The sequence below is a fragment of the Vombatus ursinus genome, unplaced genomic scaffold, assembly GCF_900497805.2.
Source record: "Vombatus ursinus unplaced genomic scaffold, bare-nosed wombat genome assembly UNPS02009205.1, whole genome shotgun sequence".
Classification (NCBI taxonomy): domain Eukaryota; kingdom Metazoa; phylum Chordata; class Mammalia; order Diprotodontia; family Vombatidae; genus Vombatus; species Vombatus ursinus.
The window spans coordinates 44,576,659-44,597,456 of NW_020948983.1; the positions used below are offsets into that span (position 1 = coordinate 44,576,659).

A 20,798-nucleotide genomic window follows, 5' to 3' on the forward strand; every position below is an offset into this window, starting at 1 on the left:
AACACTATTATCCAGTCACTTCAAACTCCATGTATTTGCTGTGTTATAGCTGAGGAGTGGGGTAGGGGCTACAAGTGGTCTCACCAGGATTAACTTTTTTTTTTAAATAGTCTTTCTTCTTGAAGATTTTGTGGGCAAATACTTGGTTTTTTTTTCTATTTTATTTGATTTTTCAATTAACAAGCATTTATTTTTTTCTCTGCTACCACCCCTAATTTAAAATTAAAAAGAAAAGATTAATGGAGACTTTGTAACAAATGTGAATAATCAAACAAAACAAATTCCTGTGTTGTCCCTGTGTATATGTGTGTTGTATGTATGTGTACACGTTCTATACCTTGACTCCCAAGTCATCGTGGGTCCTTTGGAATCATGGTTGTTCATTGTACTGATCAGAATTCTTAAGCCTTTCAAAGTTATTTTTCATTAGAAAGTTGTTATATACATTGTACTACTGGTTCTTTTCAGTTCACTCAGAATCGTTTGTCTTTCCAGGTTTTCCTTGAGCTCATCCATCCTTTTTGTTGTGTCTCACAGTACAATAGTATTCTAATACTTTCTTGTTCAGCCATTCTGCAATTGACGGGTACCCCAAGTTTCCAGCTTTTTTTCTGCTATAAAAAGATCTACTGTAAATATTTTTGTAAATATGGATCTGCTCCCTCTTTCTTTAATCTATTTAGGAGATAAGCCATTGGCAAATACCTTGTATAGAACTGAGCTGAATTAAATTCTTGCTTCTCTGTCTTCCTGTTACTAGACACCCTTCTGAGATGTTTTTATCTCATCTAGAGACCTGGAGGGAAAGGAATGATGAATGTATTCTTATTTAATCTGTGTTAACTTGTCATTTTAGGTAAAGTTTTATGCCTCTTGTTCCAAGCCCCTAATTCTCTTCCTAGATTTTTTTCCCATAGTTCTCATTCTCCCTCTTCTACACACACACACTTTTTTTTTTACTCTAAAAAAAAATTAGCTCTTTTTAAAATTCTTGCTTTATCTCTTGTAAGAGTTCTGGTTGGACTTGCACCCAGGATGTTTTTCTTTGATGCTTTACTCATAGATATTTTTGAGTCATTCTCTTCTTCCGAGTTTGTGCCTTGAGCTTCCCTGTCACAAAAATAGCCCTTATGGTAGGATTCTTTTTTGTTTATTTGCTCATTCTTCCAGCCTTTTTCTTGATTTTGGACTTTATGTTAGGACTGGGCTCTGCTCACTTCTTGAGAGAATGCCTGGACTGAGCTTCTACTCTTAATTTTTTTAATGTTCTTTTCACCTTCCCCTAAGTGCCTGGGTAGCTGATTTAAACACTTCAATGCATCCATCATCTTATCAGTTGGGTATTCAGCTTATGATTTAACTATATCCTCTCATCCAGTGTGATTCTGATCCATGTTTGAATATTCAATAGAATCCAATGAATATTCTATTGAAAATCTACCCAGTTCACTGAAAGCCTTCTTTTAAGCCTTTTAATATTATATTGATGCCAGTGTAGTGTACTGAGACATTGTCATCTCTTGGTCTTGCTACATGACTAGTCTGTGATCCTTTGGTGAACATACATTTCCCAGATGACAACTGTTAGAAATACTCTTGACACCTAAAATTTAGTATCAAGAAAGTTTATTACAGAGAAAGTCCAGAGGATTTAGATGTTTCTGGCCAGAAGCGGGCTCTACCCCTCTTAAGGAGAGATGGGCCCTGAGTGCAAGGGCAAGCATGTTTTTATACATTCAAATTTGGCGCGAAACCTCCCAGGCCCAGATTGGTCCATCCTTTCCCAGGTTACACCCCACCTTACATGTTTCCCCTTAATATGCTCAAGTATGTTCCCCCTCCCTTGGTCATACATCTCATGACTCGTTAATGGGGCTCTAATTTTATGCAGGGTGTGTCAGATAATAGTAATGAAGTTCATTAAGCAAGCCACTAACATTTTTCAGGTGTCCTCAGGTTGACCCTAACTGGTCTGAGCTGGCTCAACCCTTTTCTTGAATTTGGAATCTTTTTAGAGTCATCAACTTACTTCTCATCGGTTAAGCCCTCACTTTGTTCTTTAAATTGTTCTTTAAATTTCTGCATTATTCTCTTTCTCTGTGGAAATATAACCTTTACCTGACTCTCACACAACTTTTAAACCATTTCTTGCACACCCATCATAATCATTGGTTATAAATTATAGCTTACTGTCTACCATGCAGTTCTCCATTACCCTTTGGGTGATTTTCATTTTGTATTATTTATAAAGATGTTGTTATTCTATGCTTCACAGATGTATAGCATCCCCAGAAGAATACTATTATTTAAGATGAGTTTCTGTTTCAGGGAGTAGCTTGATATTGATGAAAGAACAGGGCAGTTTTCCCTCACGAAATCCAGCCTAAACTTTTCTTTTTTTTCTTTTCTGGTCATTTTTCTTTTCTAGGTCATTGCCTAGTTGCAGTGCCTAATAGCTATAGATAGAGACATATAGCTGTATAAATGCATAACACATATGTAATATGTGTCTGTATGCATGCACATATGTGTGTACTTATTTGTGTATATGACATATACACATATGTATTGTATGTGCATGTATTTCTATGTGTATATATGCATAGATATAAACATGTATACACACACACACACATCCTACATGTCATAGTGTGGACAACAAGCATTTTTTTTTCAGCCAAAGACAAGGTTTATTAGAACATTGATCAGAGGTGGGTGAGATTTAAAGAATCCACCATATTGACAGACTCTTAAGGAATCTTATCATTTGTATCACTAATGCAAGTGGGCCAGCTCTTAAGAATCTGAGCCCTGGGCTAGATTATAAGAATCTGATCACCTTAATGGAGGCCAGATGGACCCTATATACAGATAGACTGTGGCAGGAATCTAGGAGTGGCCAACTAGTCTGGGGTGACTGGAGGAAAGGTCTAAGGGGGATCTGGATGGGAGTGGCCAGTCAGCTGGGGGACTGTGAAGTAGCCTATGGCCAGGGGAGAATGGAGTTTAGATAGAATTAAAGGTGGGAAGTGGCCAGTGGCCTTAGGGAAGCATGACAATGGAGGGCAAGGCTAGGTTAAGGGTAACAGAGAATTGGGAGATTGGGCCTAGGCCATAATGAAGGCCAGTAGGTAGGATTATAGCCTCAGGCAAACACCAGAGATTTGGCCGCGTGGGAAAACCCAGGGCTTTTCCTTTTTGGAGTCCAGTTTCCAAAGACATGGTCTTTTCCTTTTAGGGGTTCAGATCCCATCCCCATCATTCCCTCTTCAAATAATGAGACCCAAATTCTTTTGGAATAAGGAGAGCAGGTCTTGGCTTCTGAAACTGCTTTCTGCTGGCAAGGAGTGTAGAGCTGTCCCTGCCTCGAGAGGGTCCCACAGAGGAGGTTGACTGGAAAGGAGCACAGGCTGCATCCCCGAGGACAATGGGGGAACCGTTGTCTGGTACCTGTTGTTTGCTACCAACTATAGGTGAATGGCCTGTGGTCTAGACAACACAAATCTGACAGAAAAGATTGCAGGGCCTAGATATAGGGAGAAGTAAAAGTGTAAGAGCCCCATTAAAATCATTTACATTTGATCTGCAGGATTATCTGGTCTTGTTACTTTTTCAAAAGTTTAAGTGACACTTTTGCAGGTAGAAGTTTTCCACCCCTGGGTTCAATAGTTACACAAATGAATTTGCCAAGAGGCTTGACTTTCTCTTCAATTATCATTGAAATTTTCCTCCCCAAACCAAACTGAAGATGTTTCTGACTTAATTTCAGTTGTTTGGGGGCATTGAATGACTACACATTCAGATCAAAACAGCAACATCTCACACATTTGCATTGTGCTTATATCTTTTGCTCTCTATTTCCTCTATAGACTATAGAAATTTGCTATAAAAAGATAAAGCAAGGACAAGATTTAGGGCCCAAATATGACAGGATAAAACATCCTTAGCTCTGTTTGGATTCAAATAATTCACAGTTTTCCAACTGTGTAGTATCAAACCCACCTCAAAGTCAGACTCAAGAATAGCCAGGTGGGTAACATTGCTTTTCAAAGGAACATAATGTGGGAACTGAGCCAGGAGGATCCCAAATTGTCCTCTTGGCTTTTCCAGATGTAAACTTCCTACCAGTATCACATTCTCTCTGAGTAGCTTGTGGCATTTGTCTCAGAGATGGTAGATTATTGATTACTCATGGATTATTTTGATGCATTAGACAACTCAAAATAAAATAATTTATGGTCCCATGAGCTTGTACCTCAAACAGCAAGTTTCACTAATCACAACTTAGGAAAAACTTTTCTAGGATGTACATCTCAAATTTAAATTTGTCCTGGTGTAAAAAACCAATCGTTAGAGATTATTTCTATATACTTGCAAATTCTCAGCAAGCCCTAACGCAAACAAGCTTTCTGGCAAGTTTACACATTAAAACAAAAACCAACAATAGCCAAATTGTTTTAGCTATAACCAAATTATGAAAAGTCACTTGAGATAAGTGTTAAAAAAGTTTGTCAATTTGAAACTTGAAACAAGCCCATTACCAGTCAGGTGACTTCAGTCTTGTTAAATGCATTTCCAAATTACTTTACACAGAGAATCAACATCTCATCATTCATTAACAGTTAAAATTACAACTTTAAAAGAACGTGCTTGCCCAAGTTTGGAGGCTAGCTTCTTTACCTTCACTGCTTGACCCCTTCCCTCTCTCCCCATGGCTGCTGGGGGTTGAAGTGGGGGTGAGGGGGTTAGCAGAATGTACTGAACCTGGGTGATGCTTCCAGGCAAAGATTGCCCCAGGGCCCAAGGCCACTGCCAGTGGGGCCCATGCTAGAGCTGCTGTCCCTTCCCCCCTCCTTCCTTTCACCAGGTGGGGGAGGGCAAATTCAAAGGTGAGGGGGGTGAAACTCTCTTCTCCTATGAGAGGGGTTAACAAAAATACCCTCTTGACTCAAGGGAAAAGAGTGGGAGAAGGGAGTGACCAGGGTTGTAAGGAGGTGTTTCAAACTCCTAAATGAGTGATCACAAAACTTCCAGAATCTGCTAAGATATTTTTAGCTATTCTAACTTTTACCTGTAGCCTCCTTGAAGGAGAATCCAGGGGTGTAGAGGGAAGGTAGTAAGTAAGCCTCAGGGAACCAAAAAGCACCTGCAGTTTTCACAATTGCCTAGCACCTAGAGAATTGACCAAATTGGGCACCTGCTTCCAGATAGGGCATCCATCCTTGTCCTCTCTGCTATAGAAGGTGTACCCAGGGTCATGACCTTGAACCAAACCAGTGGACTGAGAGCCTAAGAGTGTCAGGCCCAGTGTGAGACTGCCTCGTAACTGTCTGCCCAGAAAGCATCTCCAAGCCTTCCTAGGTTTTTGGAGAGTGACCTCAATTGCAAGGACAAGAAAGAGGGGAGGAGGCTTATATACCTTCCAGTCTTGGCTGAAGAAGAGCTTGGGGTTAGGTAGCTTCCCTGTACAGGCCACCAAAATGTTGAGGTTTAGAGGTTTAGGGGTGCTGGGACACCAAAATCACAACCCATGGGTCCTGCCCAAATGAATTCGACCCAAGCTTTCTTTTAGCCATCTTATTAGAACATCAATCAAGGGTGGGTGAGATTTAAAGAATTTGCCATATTGGCCAGACTCTGAAGAAATCTAAGCATTTGTATCACTAATGCAAGCGGGCCAGATCTTAAGAATCTGAGCCCTTGGCTAGACTGTAAGAATTGGAGCCAACAAGCATTTTTAAAAATCCATTATTACATTGATCTCATTTGAGTGGTCATGGAACTCACTGAGAAGACCCTATAGTCTTCTTAGACTTGATATACTGAGTATGTCATCCCTAACCCATTAAATGGATACTATGCAACGTTCCTCAAAAGTGAATTTGAGGGGGCAGCTAGGTGGTTCAGTGAATAGAGTACCGGCCCTGGAGTCAGGAGAACCTGAGTTCAAATTTGGCCTGACCCTTACTAGCTGTGTGACCCTGGGCAAGTCACTTAACTTTTGCCTCCAAAAAACAAAACAAAAAAAAAGTGAATTTGGCTATGAATGAGAAATTCTGTCTCTATTCACTTGCTTAGTAATTTGCAGTACTGTGATTCCCTTTTCTTAATCTTTTTTGCTTAAGACTTCTCAACTAGTTCTTTTTAGGAGGACAGTGTTTGTCCCTTTTGGTTAAACAGGACACTTTCTTTTTCTAAATTTTCATGTCCTTTTCATTCAGTGTGGCTTTGATATTCCTTGCTACAAATGTCACTATTTCTAATTCTTATGAGAGCCCAACTATACGATAGTATAAACTTTAGACTGTGTTTCAGTATCACTTCTTTGTTAGACCAGAGGAAAACAAGATAAGAGCCACCAGTCATCTTTTTTTATTTCATAATTTTTAAACCATTTTTTCCCATCAAAAAAACTTCCTTTTGGAGTACATAAACCGTTTTGCTGCCTCAAAGATTGTTATATCATAAAAGAAATTACTAGAAGTGGAAAACAGGCAAATTTTAAAATAGGCACCTTTTAGCAAAACCTACAACAATGTAGATACAAAACTGTCATTAAAATGCTAACACATGTAATGAAATATAATTGTTGAATCCATTTGAAGTGCTCCATTTGGTATGGAGAACATCATAGCTGGTACAAAACTTCCTTTCCTTAGATTTAAACACAAAAACAATTCATGTAAATAGTATTCTTTGAAAAATAATTCCAAATGCTGCTACTCTATCATGAGGCAAACACAAAGGTACCCACAGCATACAAAGAAATTGACAAAAATAAATTGAATATTCAAGTATTCAAACATTTATTTTTAATTTTTAAAAATACCTCCGTTAAAGAGGTAAAAGGAACTTGCTGCCAAAATAACATAAGAAGCATAACTCCTAATTACATGTAACTGACATTCATAACAAATTGCAAAACCATGCTTTAAGATGCAAATATTCATTTTCTGGGTAGGCCTAGTTTCTCTGTTGCAATCTTGCAGCTTTGAATTTTGAAATCCTTTTTGTAGTTTCTTCTGATACTTCTAACAAAACTTCTTTTTGCTGTGATATGCTTGATAATACAGGATGCACAGTGCCTGGGTGTGGTATTATAGGAGACAAAAGTTCCTTTTCTGTTTTAGTTCCAGAAAAAGTCTCAAGACTTCCTGATAGGAGTAATTGTTTTTTCTGTTGATTTTGTCGCTTATCTTCTTCTTCCTCAAAAATGCCTTTGCTGAACTGGAAAACAACAGGACACAAACTAGGCATAGACCAATATCTCACACTGTATACCAGGATAAGGTCAAAATGGATACATAATTTAGATATAAAGGGTGACACCATAAGCAAATTAGAAGAGGAAGGAATAGTCTACCTGTCAGATCTATGGGGAGGGGAAGAATTCATGATGAAACAAGAGATAGAGAACATTACAAAATGTAAAAGAGATAATTTTGATTATATTAAATATAAAAAGCTTTTGTACAAACAGAACCAATGCAACCAAGATGAGAAGGAAAGCAGAAAGCTGGGAAACAATGTTCACAGCAAATGTCTCTGATAAAGGCCTTATCTCTCAAATATAGAGATAACTGAGTCAAATTTATAAGAATACAATCCATTCCACAACTGATAAATGGTCAAAGGATATGAACAGGCAATTTTCAGATGAAGAAATCAAAGCTATCTATAGCATATGAAGAAGTGCTCTAAATCATTTTTGTTTGAAGAAATGCAAATTAAAATAACTCTGAGATACTACCTCACACCTATCAGATTGGCTAATGCGACAAAAAAGGAAAATGACAAATGTTGGAGAGGATGTGGGAATGCGACACCGATGTTGGTGGAGTTGTGAACTGATCAGTCATTCTGGAGATCAATTTGGAACTATGCCCAAAAAGTAACCAAACTGTGCATACCCTTTGATCCAGTAATACCACTACCAGGCCTGTATCCCAAAGAGATCATAAAAGAGGGAAAAGGACTTACATGTGCAAAAATATCTATAGCAGCCCTTTACATGGTGACAAAATATTGGAAATTGAGAGGATGCCCATCAATTGGGGAATGGCTGAATAAGCTGTGATATATGAATGTAATGGAATACTATTGTACAATAAGAAATGATGAACAGGCAGATTACAGAAAATTCTAGAAGGACTTGTATGTACTGATGCAAAGTAAAATGAGCAGAACCAGGAAAACATTGTACAAGTATCAGCTACATTGTGTGATGATCAACTGTGAATGACTCAGCTCTTCTCAGCAACACAATGATCCAAGACAAGTACAAAGGACTCATGAAGGAGAATGCTATCCATGCCCAGACAAAGAACTGATGGACTCTGAATGCAGATTGAAGCATATTTTTTTCACTTACTTTATCCTTTCTCATGTTTTTTTTTCTTTTGATCTGTTTTTTCTTTCACAACTGTGACTAATATGGAAATGTTTTTTACATGATAGCACATGTATAAACTATATCAAGCTGTCTACCATTTTCATAAGAGGGGAGAGGAAAGAGGGAGGAAGAAAAATTTGGAACTCAAAATTTTGTAGAAAAGTGAATGTTAACAATTTTCTTGACATGTAACTGGAAAAAACAAAATGCTGTTGAACTTAAAATGTAATTGGGAAATGTTTAACAAAATAAATTAAAAAAACATTAAAAAATGCTTTTGCTGGCATCACTGCAAGCAGCCTTATTGTGATTGTGGTTCCTCATTATTCTTCCACTGGTCCTCAAGCTCAGCAACCCTGATTTCACTGGTATCACTGCACACACTATTCTCTCTGGTCGGAATGTTCTCCATTCACAACATCAGCCAAGAGTCTTTAAACATCAGTTGGAATTCTAATATTGTGTAGTTCTGGAAAAGAATGGCTACTGTTGTCATTGCTATTCCTCCATTTACATTTGGCTTCTTTCTTTTCACTAAATTTTTAAAATACTATTTTTTTCTAGTATTTATTTTACCCTCTTAGGTCCAACTGTGTGAGAAAAATATATAGCTGGCACAGAATTAACTCCAACTCCTAAATTATCACCATTGCCATCAACATAAGAACTTGAACCATTCACTTGGCCATTGAGTAACTGTGAATTTGTAATCTCCTTTTGAAAATTGCCCTGAATAAGAGAGTCTGTTACCATTTCATAGTCACATCTGTCTTTTGATCTTCCTTCTCCTCTTCAGAAAAGATTATATCCTCTCCATTTGCAAACAAAATATCAGGTTTTCTATCCAGTTCACTCAAAATATCTTCTTGTCTTTCTAGCATAGGTTCCCAAAATGGGCAATACCACCCCCTGGGGGTGCTGGAATAAAGGGGGATAGTGAGGGTGGTAATAGCCTTGGGTGCAATTGGGGGGTGTCGAATAAAATAAGGGGCAGTGCAAGCATATAAGGAAAGAAGAGAAGAAAATTTTGAAAAACCATTCATATGTGTTTCATCTGTTGTGTAACAGAGTTAAAGTCATAGTGGTTACATTATTTTCCAAGTAAATACACAAAATGCAAGTTATAACCCATCGGTGGTCAAGTCTGCCAACAGGTCTTAAAAAGCAAGTGTTGGCAGGCAAGTGTGTGGCGCATTGTTGGGAAGTCCAGCATGCATTGTCAGGAATATGTGTGTTCAATGACTTCCTTACAATACGATATTATATGATTATGTGATGCAGTATTGTGTCATCAAAATTTCAATGCTGGAAAAACTCCACAAATTTACAATAAATTATTAAATGTGAGATGTGTCATTTTTAAAAAAAAATCATGTATTTTTGAAATGCCATAAATTTCAAAAAACTGTTAAACAGTTAAAGAAAGTAGATTTGGAGGGGGTGGCCAAGTAATTTTTTTTAAAAGGAGGCTATAGTCCAAATAATTTTGGGAACCTCTGGTCTGGTTCATTGAGTGGAGCTCATAGTTCCTTTTCACTGAGGCAACTGCCTTTGGATTTTGGGTCATGTACAAAATCTGCTTCAAAAACATCTAAAGTTTTTGGTTTTGATTGAGGTCTATGAGCAATTCTGTGCTTTCCTTTAACTTTAATGGCATTTTTAATATCTCATATCAACATTATCACCTACTACATCGTTCATTTTCTTTAAATCTGTGAATTCAACTCTGTATTCAAAGTTCATCACTTTTAAAATTCATCCAGTGCATTCCAAACATGTTTTTCCTTATGTTCTGCTAAACCTATAGACTTGCTTCGTCGAGCATTTGACGCAAACAAACTGCCCTGGCATGAAGGCAAGAAGACTGAAAGGTACCATAATATTATCAAAGAGTTGACCTGGAAATGTGCCAACTCTCTCTTGAAGAGCCTCAGAGTCACGCTCCACCTTCATCTAACGCTGGACCTTTTCTTCGGAGCCAGTGACCATCTTTCCAGGCTCCTCCCAGAGTCTCATCATATACTCGAAGCCAAGTGGCTGTGTGGAGGAGGTGGCTTTGAGGCTCAGTGGAGGCTGGTCCTGCATCACCTGGCCTCCGCCTCTCCTCCACCTGCCTCTCTTCATGGCCGAGAACAAAGCTAAAGGGAAGAGCTCTCAGGCCTGTCTGAGGAGTGACTGCTCTTCCTCTCTGCAGCTCACACTCCATTATTGTCCTTGTTGCCACCAGCTTCCAAGAAGTCGAGTGGAAGGTGAGAGGAGGGACAGGGCTGGAGGATGGGAGTCACTGAGTCACCAGCCATCTTTTGCTATAAAAAACTGTACCATTAAAAAGTTGGAAAGATTATCTGATGCCTTCTCCTTCACGTCCTTTCCCTCTCTTCCCTTCTGCCTATGTTCTACTCATTATTTGAGGCCTAATTCAAATGCTACCTCCTACATTTTTCTTCTCCCTCCCCTCAAATCCTATAGCACTGATAGTATGTACCACAACATATATGTAATATCTTGTATGGTTTTCTAATTAGTGTGTGTGTTAGGCTTCTTCCCAGCTGTATTGTAAGCTCTGTCAAGTCAAGGACTATATATAGGACCTTCTGTATTCTCACATCATTATGCACAATGTTTAGAAATTGTGGTTGTCTTTGTTGTTGCAGTTGTGTCTGACTCTTCATGACCCTATTTGGGGTTCTCTTGGCAAAGATACTGGAGTGGTTTGCCATTTCCTCCTCCAGTTCATTTTACAGATGAGGAAACTGAGGCAAACAGGGTCAAGTGACTTGACAAACTTGAGGAAGGTCGCACAGCTAGTGTCTGCCGCCAAATTTTAACTCAAGTCTTCGGGACTGCAGGCTGGGAGCTCCACCTAGCTGCCCTAAGAAATTGTAGACACTCAATAAATACTTATTGGTTAGTTACTTCTCATAGTAGGTTCCAAAGATCACTGGTGATTTATAAGATCTTTCTAGATGATCTGGTAACTGGTTGCATATTAAATTAAAAATAAAGAGTCTCTGTATGGGAGTCAGGATACCTGAATCCCAGTCCTGTCAATGTCCTTGACTCCCTAGGAAATCTCAAGATCTAACAACCTGCTCTCCAGGAAAATAGAAGAGGAAAGGGATAAAAGAAGGCGGGGGGAGATAGAAGGGAGGGCAGATTAGGAGAAGGGGTATTCAGAATGCACGCCATCTTGGGGTGGGGGGAGGGATGAGATGGGGAGAAAATTTGGAACTGAAAATCTTGTGGAAGTGAATGTTGAAAACTAAAAATAAAAATAGAGGAAATCTCAAGATCTCGTCCTCTCTGAGATTCTTATTTCCTTGCTAGAACTTTCATCAAAAAATGCCAATGTTTTCCTACTGCCATGAGGATAAAATAAAACTTCTCAGCCTAGAGTTAAAGGTCTTTCACAGTTTAGCTGTATCCTTTTTTCACACACTCTGTGTTCTCTCAACTCAGCATTCTATCTCCCATTCCTTTGCTTTCGTCCAAGTTGTCTCTTGGAATGAACTCCTTCCTTATCTTTGCCTCTCAGAATTCTTACCTTCCTTCTATGTTTAGCTTAGTGGCCACTTCCTCTATGAGATCTTCCTAGATTCCCCCAGTTATTAATGCTCTCCTACCTCATAATACAACTAGCTATGAATTTGATTCTCCCTTTAGATCCAGTTAGATTTACACAGTTCCCTGGTCTCAAAGTACATCTGTAAGTTAGCCAGAATGCCACTGGTCAGTGCCAACCTATTTCTGAAAAAAAACACTTATATCTCATGTCCTGCTGATGAAGGGATCATTAGTATCATCTTCCATTATGAAAGTCAAGAACATTATTATTTTCCCCAAATTTAGATATTTGATAGAGTGGGACAGAAGGGCCTTATTTTAGTCTAATTATAGATTTTGGAGTTGGAAGGGATCTTTAGCCATCATCTATCTAGTCTAATCTCCCATTTTACAGTTGATGTGTATAGTCATAGCTGGCAGAACTGGTACTTGATTTCTGTGTATGGAATTATCTGTTCTGAACATATTTTAAAAGGTTTATGTGTTATAACCAAAACATAATCTGTCTCTTCCTTGATCAAATTTTTTTAAAATACCCCTTAAATTTTTGTAGTACTTGCTAAGACTTCAAAGTGTTTTATTAGACATTCTCTCAAATAGTCAAATATATAAGGATCAAGTAGGGGAGAGAATGGCATAATTAACTGAGTTTTAAAGTTTGGGAAAATGAATGGTGATCATAAATCTAGGGTTTGAAGAGATCTTAAAGGATATCTAGGCCAACCTTTTATTTTTTACAGATGAAGTAACTGAGGCCCACGTTGGTTAAGTAACTTGCCCTAAGATCACATGGGTAGTAATTATCTGAGGTGGGATTTGAACACACATATTCTAACTCTAGAACCCTTTTACTTTCCATTGTGCTACTCTAAAGTGACTTGCAGCCCTCTGCCTTCCTAGGATTGGTGGCAGGATTGGGAGCTTAGTCAGGCCATCTTGTTGACTCTAAAACCAGAAGCAATAAAAAAACAGGACTCCTGGATTTGACATCAACAGCATAGGAAAGACACCAGTCCTAGACCTCGAGACTAGTGGTGGCACTTTTACCCCTTACTCCATTCCCAAGGTCTCTGGAGTTCCCATGAGGGAGTCTGCTCCATCTAATTCCACTATACCTTGGGTTCACCCTTCTTGTAGCCATCAATAAGGAAGTTGCTTTTAAATAATACTCTGAGTACCATTAGTCTATATAATATCCAGTAAACTTTTTTAAAGAGGGTAAAAGGGAAAGTACATGTACTTGTGTCTTAACTTTTAGACTGGACTCACCTTCTATCCCTCAACTAGTAAAAGAATCTTAGAGATGGTCAGGGTCAAGACCTCATTATTGGCTAGCTTCTCTGTCTCATGACAGAAAACCCCTAAACCATCTAAGACAAATGGTTGTCTCTCTGAGTTTGAAAGATTATCAGGGACGGAGATTCCCCAAGATTCCATTGGTATCCCTTGGACTCTCTCTGACTCCTAGGATTGCCAAGTTAACAAAAACTACCCCTTGGAGGGGTCTGAGGAAATACTCTAAAATACTTTCCCTCACCCCCTGCTCTTTGTCTTTAGGCTCCTGTAGCACTCTTATGGGTATCATGGCTCCTACTACTATATATGAGTTTTCAGCATATCTCCCTACAGAGCTCCAAATCAGCTTTTGTGTGTTTGTGTACATATGTGCTTCTTTGTGTATTTGTAAATACTGTGACGTAAAAGAGGATTGTTGAAGATTTAGCACAGAGACCCTTACTAATATTCAAGGTTAAAGCATATCCTTCCAGGTTTTTACCTCTCTTGTGTTCAATTTTAGTATGGAGGAGGGGGAAATTCATAGTAATTATTATTATTATCAGTGGTAATATCACCATGTATTTATCAAGAGCTTTTAATAATATTATGTAAATATAGCAATTTAAAGTTTACAGAGGACATTATATATATTTTATCTAGTTTGAGCTTCACAATAGCCCTGAGGAAGATACCACAGCTATCATGGCTCCATTTTCAGATCATTCTATCAGTTATCAAGGGAGACATTGCACCAGGAGTGTGTGGGGATAGGTGGGGGGAAGGTTGAGAGCCAAAAAATGAGATGATTTCTCACCTCAAGGAGCTTATATCCTATTGGAGGAGATGTGTACATATATAAGTATACGCAAAATAAATAATTTTGAGGAGGAGGGCACTAGGAGCTGGTGGATCTAAGGCTTCATGTACAAGGTGCCCCTTGAGTTATGAAAGAAATTAGGCATTCTAAGGGGAAGGTGAGGAGGGAATAATTCCATAGAAGCCATTCCAGGTATGGGGGACAGGCAATAACAAAGACAGAGAGAAAGTAGATATAGTATCATGTATGAGTAACATTAAGAAGGCCAGTTTGGCTGGACCATTGAGTTCGTGTTATTGGGTGGTATAATAAGGCTGGAAATGGCAACCAAAAAAAATGAATCCCAGAATCGCCATGGTCAATCAATCAGTAAGCATGTATTAAGCACTTACTAGTGCTAGGCACTGTACTAAGTATTTGGGATAAAAAGAAAGTTTAAAAAAAAATACATTCACCCATAAATGATCCTTGTCCTCAAGGAGTGCTCATTCTAATAAGAGAGACAGTATACAAACAACTATTTACATACAAGATACATACAGTGTAAATGGGGGGGGGGGGTTTAAACCCAGAGGGTTTAAACTTTAAAAGATACTAAAGACTGGCCAAACCAAATGAACATTAGACCTTCCTTGCATGTTGCTGAGCACTAGTTGCTACTGAACAGACAAAGCATGGTCACATACCTTTAATTTAGAATTGCCTATTGGGTAATGCAAGATGGTTCCTCTAATAAGATAAGTAGTCTTTGGAGACCTCACTTGACAAATGGAAATGGTTCATAATGTATTAATGCCTTTTGCAAATAGACTGTGTTGTTGCCTAAGGCTGAGTTGGCTCCTGGGGTTAGCCCAGTGGGCCCCTGCCTATGAAGACTTAGCTCTTGAGGAGCATTACTTTGCTTGTTTTTGTGCCCAATGTGAGAAAAATAAACACAACTGGAACTTGGTGGCTATTAATTCATTAACTGAGAGCACTCTAAGAATGGGTAATCTGTCAGGTCTTCACATTGGGCCAATTTGTGGGCTACATGACTAGTATATGAAAGCTTTGAAGAATGGGATAGATGAGATTTTTATTTATATTCATTCCTAGGAAGTAGCAGTGGGTTTGAATGAGTAGTCTGGGGCCAAAGGCTTTCCACTTTGAGGTCAAGACCAATGGAGGATTTTGTTGATGCTTCCTACTGCATTTGATTGTTTGTGGGACATTTTAGTTCACATTAGAGGCATCATACATCCCCCACTGAACTGAATGTGATGCTTTCACATTAGCAGAGACTGGAGACTGAGTTCATTATCAGTTTGCACATGAGTTCCATGATGCTATGTGGGCACAGGACTATATCATTACTTAACCAAGGATGATGCTGCCACTTCTGCTTAGTCATGGGTTTTGTTTTGTTTTTTTTTGTGCCAAGGAGAATATCTGTCTTTGAAAGATAAGTCAACCAACAAGGATTTATCCAGCACTTACTGTGTTTGAGGCACTGTGCTAAGTAAGCACTGGGGATGATACAAAGGAAGTAAAAAATAGTCCCTACCTATAAGGAACTCACATTCTAATGGGAAGACAACATGCAAACTACTATGTACATACAGATATATGCAGCACAGATGCGAGATATTTCCAGAGAGAAGGTACAAGCATTAAGTGGGATAGGGAAGACCTCTTGCAGAAGGTAGGATTTGAGCTGAATTTCTTAAAGGAAGCCAGGGAGCAGAGTTGAGGAGGGAGAACATTCCAGGCGTGGGAGACAGCCAGTGAAAAGGCATGGATTCTGGAGATGGAGTGTTTTGTGTAAGGAATAGCAAGAAGACCAGTGATACTAAGTTGTAGAGTGCATGGAGGGAGGGTAAAGTGTAGGAAAACTGGAAAGGTAGAAACAGGTCTGGTTATAAAGAGCTTTAAAAGCCAAATAGAGAATTTAATATCCTGCAAGTAAAAAGGAGCTCTTGGAGTTTATTGAGTAGAGGATTGAAATGATCAGACCTACGCTTTAGGAAGATCACTTTGGCACTTGAGTAGAGAGGATGGACTGGAGGGGAAGAGACTCCCAGCAGCTGTTGCAATAGTTCTGGCCTGAGGTAATGAAGGTCTATCCCTAGCAGCTGTGACAGAGGAGACACTAATGAGAGATGTTAAGGTAACATTGGATATGTGGGGTGAGTGTGAGTGAGGAATCAAGGATAACACCTAGGCTGGGAACCTGAGTGATAGAGAGAATCATGATGGATTAGTATGATGTGACATACGGTTCTCTACCAGCTTCTGATTTATAAAGTTATTATTTAAACCTTTGTCCTGTATTGAAGAGCAGGAGGTTTGCCCTTATTACATGAGGTTGTTGTGACAGTTAAAATGAGTATTAACCACCATCAAGATATCAACAGAACATCCTTTTTCTGTATGTACCATTGTACACTTGTCACCATCACCTCCAATGTGGGTACCCATTTTACTGCTAAAAGGGTCCAAGATTGGGTCTGTCACCATCACATTTGCTGGGGTTTACATCTTTTATTCCATCCTCAGGTGGTTTACATTCTGCAATGGACTTTTAAAAACAGCAGCTTCATGTTTTGGGTTGAGTGTCCTAACTCTTGAGGTGTAAGCAGTGAAAGTGGAGATGTTCAGACAACAGTTGAAGGTGCATTTTTGGAACTCAAAAGTTGGGACTGAAGATGCAATTGGAAACCACAGCATAAAAGTAGTAGTTAAAGCGGTGAGAATGAATGAGATTTCCCATTGGAGGGAGAGAGGGTGATAGAAAGAAAGACAGAGAAAGACAGACAAGGAGGGAGAGAGAGATGAGAAGAGAGAAAGAATAATACGAGGAGGGGGAGGGAGAAGGAAAAGAGACCAAAGACAGCCCTTTTCACCTTTCTGAGTCTCAGTTTTCTCAATTGTAAAATGGATATAATAATACTTGTACTGCATACCTCGTGGAGTTGTGAACATCAAATGAGGAAATGTATATAAAGTATTACCCTTTATAATGCTAAATAAATATGCTATTATTGATATTAATAATGGAGACAAGATAACTGATCTTTTTTTTTCTTATGAAATCACTTGCTTTCCTAAGGAATTCTTCTTTCAGAAATACAAAACTCAGCTCTTCCTTGCCCTTTTCTTCTAATCAATCATGAAATTGTAGAGAGCAATTGTCCTGATGGATTTAGACAATAGGTGCTGATGAGGCAGGCCTGCTTTTGACTGGGTCTGGCTTCGACCTCAAGAAACTTTTCTGTTCTGAAAAGTGATATACAGTTGTTGGTTTTTTTTCTATGCCAGAAAAAAAAATTTCTTAGTGTGATCCTAGCATCATCTGTCTTCTAGTGACATGCTCAACTGCAGAGCTATCACTTTACAGTTTTAGGAATAGAACTACTGTCAGAGAGGACCTTGAATTGCTCATCAGGATGTTTAGTTACCTCCAGCTTATGTTACTGTAACTGTCCCCATCGGAGACTTTAGAGCAGTTACTGTACAATTGACTGCAAATGTCGTTTCTGGGATTTGGACCCACACTAGCTATAAAACTTGCCCCTTAATTGGGAGCACTCCATGACTTTTTCCTCTACTTTCAAACACAGGCCTGTTAGCTAAAAATGAAACCTAGAGCTGCTGTTTTAACCAGATAACAAGAAGTTAACTAATTACTATCCAAGGGTTATCCTGAAGATGGTAGCTTTTTCATCAGTTTAAAGGAGAGGACCCGCAACGCCAAACTGTGCTTATGATGCAGTTTGGGTGTTTTCGGTGTTATTGATACTATCATTATATGTTGACTTGTATTGTTCTCTAATGGGTTCAACTGGTAAGGTCTGTCTGGTACAAAGTAAGTGTTCAATAAATGCTGATTGACTAAGAACCTTCATGAAGTTCTCATTATGTGTGAGGCACTGTACTAAGCCCTAGAAATACAAAGGAAGGCAAAAATAGGCCCTACCCTCAAGGAGCTTACATTCTAATAGGGGAGCTAACATGTTAATAACTAGGTGCATAGAAGAAATATACTGAGGAGAGAGAAGGCAGTCCTAAAGGGAAAGGCATTAGCAGTTGAGGGACTGGGACAAGCCTCCTGCAGTGGGTGGGATTTGAGTTGAATCTGGAAGGAATTCAGGAAAATTAAGAGACAGAGGTGAGGGGGTAGAGCATTCCATATGTAAAGAGTGGCCAACACAAAAGAGCAGAGACTGGAAATTGAGTATATTGTTTAAGGAACAGCAAGTAGGCCAGTATTGTGGGATCATAGAGTATGTGGAGGAAAAGTAGATATAAGAAGGAAGAAAAGGTAAGAAGGGACTAGATTAGATTTAAATGTCAGACAAAGGAATTTATATTTAATCCTGATGGTAATACCCACTGGAGCTCATTTGCTGGGGGGGGGGGAAGGGAATGGGATGATATAACCATATTTTTAAGACAACGGTTTTCTAGTAATACCTCCCCCATCTTTTGCCTGTGAAGTTGATTTTTGAAAACCAAGTATAAGACTTTTATTCTCAGTAAATTGCATCTTATTACACTTGAATCAGTATTCTAGCCTGTCAATACGTTTTTTGGGGGGTTAAGGATTAAGTGTCTGAGGTCCTATTCAAACTCAGATCCTCCTGACTTCAGGGCCAGTGCTCTATCCACTGTGCCACCTAGTTTCACCCTCTCAACATGTTTTTATGTTGTTGTTTTTTAATATCATTTCTCTTCCAGATATATCACTCTTCTGTCAAGTAAGACATTCCTCAGAATATAAAATAAAAAAGAGAGGGGAAATAAGCCAGGTCAGCAAAACTAACCAACATATCCACAATGTTTAATAGTTTTGTAGTATATGGGTTCTTACCTCTGTGAGGATATTGGAAGATGGGCATTATCTCATCTCTTTCCATATGTGACTATTATACAGAGCCAAGTAAATATACAGAGCCATACTTGACTTTTATAATTGCAACGTTCAGCTTTTCATTATTACTGTTCTTTCCTCTTACATTGTCATGATATGTTAATATCCCATTATGTTCATGTATCTAATTTTGTTTAGCTATTTCCCAATCAATAGTCACCTACTTTAAAAACTTTTTTTTATTGATACCGTTTGGTTTTTTACATCATTTCCGAATATATCCCCTTTCTCTTCTTCCAGGAGAACTATCCATCCATCCATCCATCCATCCATCCACCTATCCACCCACCCATCTACCCATCCACCCATCCACCCATCCATCCATCCATCCATCCACCCACCTACCCACTCATCTATCCATATATCCATCCACTCATCCACCCATCCATCCATCCATCCATCCATCCACCTATCCACCCACCCACCTATCCATCCACCTATTCATCAACCCATCTACCCATCTATCCATCCACCCATCCACCATCATCATCATCACATTTATAAAGTGTGTACTATGTGAAAGGCTCTGTACTAAATATTTTGTAATTATTGTCACATTTGATCCTCACAGCCCTGGGAAATAGATACTCTTATTATCCTCATTTGAAAGATAAGGAAATAGAGGAAAATGGAAATTGAATGACTTGTCCTTGGTCACACAGCTAGTAAGGATCTGAGAACATATTTGAACCCAGGTCTCTCCACTCCAGCCCAATGCTCTATGCACTATGGTGCCATCTAACAGGAGAGAAAAAATAGCAATTCAGTAAAACTAACCAATTATGTCAACCAAGTGTGAAAGTATGTGCAATGGTCTGTACCTATACTTCCCTCTCCCCCTTCTTTTACAAAGAAGCTAGGGAGGTGCATTTTCTCATGTCTTTTTCAGGGACAAGCATGATCATGATGACATCATGCTCTGTTTTTTTTTCTTTAAATTTAAATTGTAGTCTTCATATATAATGTTTTCATGGTTTTGCTTACTTCATTTTACATCACTAAATATGTGTTTTCATGCTTCTTTTTATCCTAAAAAACTTAAAAGACCCATATATACAAAAATATTAATAGCAACTTTTTGGGGTGGCAAAGAGTTGGAAGTTAAGGGGGTGCCCATCAATTGGGGAATGGCTGAACAAATTATGGTATATGAATGTGATGGAACATTATTGTACTATAAGAAATGATAAAGGGAATGGTTTCAGAAAACCTGGGAAGATTTGTATGAACTGATGTAAAGTGAAGTGAACAGCATCAGGAGAACAATCTAGTAACAGCAATAATGTAAAGATAGCCAACTGTGAAAGACTTGGTAACTCTGATGAATACAGCAATCCACCACAATTTCAAAAGAGTCATGATGCAAAATGCTTCCATCCCTAGATAGAGAAGTGATGGTTTCACAGTATAAATTGAAGCATACTTTTACTTCTTTTCTTAATTTTCCTTGCCTTTTTTTAAATAATGCAGATATATGTCTTGCTTAACTTCATGTGTATGATGGGTATCATTTTTTGCCTTATTAATGGGTGGGGTAGGGAGTAGAGGGAGAAAGAAAGAGAACTTGAAACTAAAAAAAAAAAAGAAAAAGAAAAAAGACTGAAGCAAAGAAAAAGAAAGAGAAACTACCTTACTTTACGGGTATAAACTTTGTTTCTAGTTCTTTGTTACTACCAAGACATTGTGGCATATGGTCTAAGTTACTGGGCTTCTTAAACTTTTTTTACTTGTGACCTATTCAGAAACTGTTGATCTGAACCTAATTTCTCCCCATTTCACTTTCCAGTTTTGTTTTGTTTTTTTTTAGCAGGTCTTGTCAATAGAGATCATAGGATGAT

General features: G+C 38.6%; 1 protein-coding gene and 1 pseudogene across 4 annotated transcripts in view; one reads left to right on the top strand and one right to left on the bottom strand.

The window, feature by feature from the left end:
- The window catches only part of LRRK1 (leucine rich repeat kinase 1), a 159,067-nt gene that overhangs the window by 21,164 nt on the left and 117,105 nt on the right, over nt 1–20,798 (top strand). The gene's annotated exons all lie outside the window — the stretch shown is intronic.
- On the bottom strand, nt 6,964–10,477 carry LOC114035367 (annotated as a pseudogene).